Source organism: Lathyrus oleraceus, chromosome 4 (genome assembly GCF_024323335.1).
Source record: "Lathyrus oleraceus cultivar Zhongwan6 chromosome 4, CAAS_Psat_ZW6_1.0, whole genome shotgun sequence".
In the NCBI taxonomy this organism is placed as follows: Eukaryota; Viridiplantae; Streptophyta; class Magnoliopsida; order Fabales; family Fabaceae; genus Lathyrus; species Lathyrus oleraceus.
In genome coordinates, this window is record NC_066582.1 from 329,374,768 (window position 1) to 329,377,151 (window position 2,384).

The 2,384-nt window shown below is 40.5% G+C and overlaps 1 non-coding gene across 1 annotated transcript; it reads right to left on the reverse strand.

Moving 5' to 3' along the window:
• Window positions 1-910: 910 nt before the first annotated feature.
• LOC127077144 (small nucleolar RNA R71) lies at window positions 911-1,017 on the reverse strand. The gene has a single exon (XR_007787118.1). It is a non-coding gene; the product is annotated as a small nucleolar RNA R71 (small nucleolar RNA).
• Window positions 1,018-2,384: the final 1,367 nt, after the last annotated feature.

Sequence of the window (2,384 nt, forward strand, 5' to 3'; positions counted from 1 at the left end):
CTTAATGCGTTAATGTTATCCCACTTCACACTAAAGCTCGACTACAGATACTTTAAGAATAGTGTCCTTATGTTTAATGTGATCTCATGATTAAGTCATACTTGATACATTAAACGGACTAGCTATTCTAGGGACTTTATTAAATAAACTTAATAAAGAAAAAGCCTTTTTATTATTAATAAATAATTCGATACACGTACCAAAAGTATTGGCCTCTAGGGCTTACACCAACAATTGTAACAATAGTAATCAATAGATTGACTGTTTGGTCTTTGTGGGATCAATATTCATTTATATTACTCTGGCGCGATTCGTGCACTTGCGAATATAGCGATCAAGTTTTTGGCGCCGTTGTCGGGGACCAACTTTGTCAAATTTCGTACCCTGTTGTTACACCGTCTAGACTAACGCATTATTATTCGGCAAAATGTGAAGAACCCGTAGTACCAGAAATTTAGTAGATCCTTTAGTGGAACCCGAACGTTACACTCGTACACGCCTCTTACTCATCCGAATTAAGAAAGCTATGGCTGAGAATCGCGATCGGAGACCTCTTAAGGAATTTGCCCAACCCTCTGACGAGGAACCTAGTTCTAGTATAGTATACCCCCTCATTCCTGCCAACAATTTCGAACTAAAAACATCTTTACTACAATTAGTGCAACAGAACCAATTCGCGAGTCTCGCTACTGAGAATCCAAATCAACATTTAAAAGTCTTTATCCAACTGGATGACACCTTTAAATCCAACGGTGCTTCACCCGAAGTGATTCGTTTAAGATTATTTCCTTTCTCCCTCAGGGATAGAGCATGTTCATGGGTAGATTCACTGCCAGCTAACTCAATTACTACCTGGGAACACCTTAGGAGAGTATTCCTTGCTAGATATTTTCCCCCTAGTAAGACTGTTGTTCTTCGAAACCAAATAACTAGATTTACTCAAAACCAAGGAGAATCACTTTTTGAAGCTTGGGAAAGATACAAAGAGCTGTTAAGAGTCCGCCCACACCATGGCCTAGAATAATGGTTGATCGTTCATACCATCTATAATGGACTCCATTATAATACAAAGATGAGCATCGACGTTGCCGCTGGTGGCGCGTTGATGAACAAACCTTACCTTGAAGCATGCGACCTAATTGAGGATATGGCCCAAAACCATTACCAATGGGGAACTGAACGAGCATCAGTAGATAAAAAGAAGACCCAAGGTGGAATACATGAGATAAGTTCTATGGACATGATGCAAGCGAAAATGGACACTTTAGCCCTTAAGGTCGAACATATTTCTACAAACTCTAACACCGCAGCGGTAGTCCACACAGAGTGTGAACTTTGTGGATCTAAAGGACATGAATCGACGGAATGTAACCTTTTGAACGACCTGAACACCGACCAAGTGAATTACGCCCAAGGTAACCCATTTTCAAACACTTACAACCCTGGATGGAAGAATCACCCAAATTTTTCCTATAAAAACCAGAACCCTATCCAAAATTTTGCACCTCAAAGACCACAAGGTTTTCAAGACCAAAAAGCAAATCAACCTATGCAAGTTGTGCCCAAGAAGCCTAACCTTGAGAAGATCATGGAGAACTTTATATCAGGCTAGACTCATCAAAATAAAGAAGTCCTAAACCAGAACATTCACGTAAACGAACTGATAACGCAATTAGGGACTAAGGTTGATCAGATAATTACTCACAATAAGATGCTTGAAACCCAGATCTCACAGGTAGCACAAAACCAAGCCCCACAAACTACACATGGAGGACAATTCCTTGGACAACCTTAACTCAACCCTCGAGGGCAAGCTAACGTTATCACATTACGAAGTGGGACCGCTTACGACGGGCCTTATAACCCAACAATGAGCGATTCCAAAGCTTCTAAAGAAAATATACCTACCAACCAAGGAGGAGAACCAGTGGAACCCAAAAAACAAACCGACCAAGAAGGAGAACCCAAAGATCGAACTTACAAACCACCACCCCCGTACAAACCACCAATCCCATATCCGTAAAGACTTAAACAAACCAAAATCGATAACTAATACCAAAAGTTTATAAAGGTAATAGAGAAGCTTCATGTAGAGATTGCTTTCACCGAAGCCATCACCCAAATTCCATCTTACGCCAAATTTCTCAAAGACATCTTAACCAACAAGCGTAGGCTTGACGATCCCAAACCCTTGGAATGCAACTTTATTTCCGAGAATAAACTTGCTAAGAAGGAGAAAGACCCTGGGAGTTTTTCTATACCTTGCATTCTAGGGAGTCATGTGATCGACAAAGCTTTCCTAGACATAGGCGCTAGTGTGAGTTTAATGCCCTTAGCTGTGTGTAAAAGGTTAAACTTAGGAGAATTACAACCAACTAAGATGT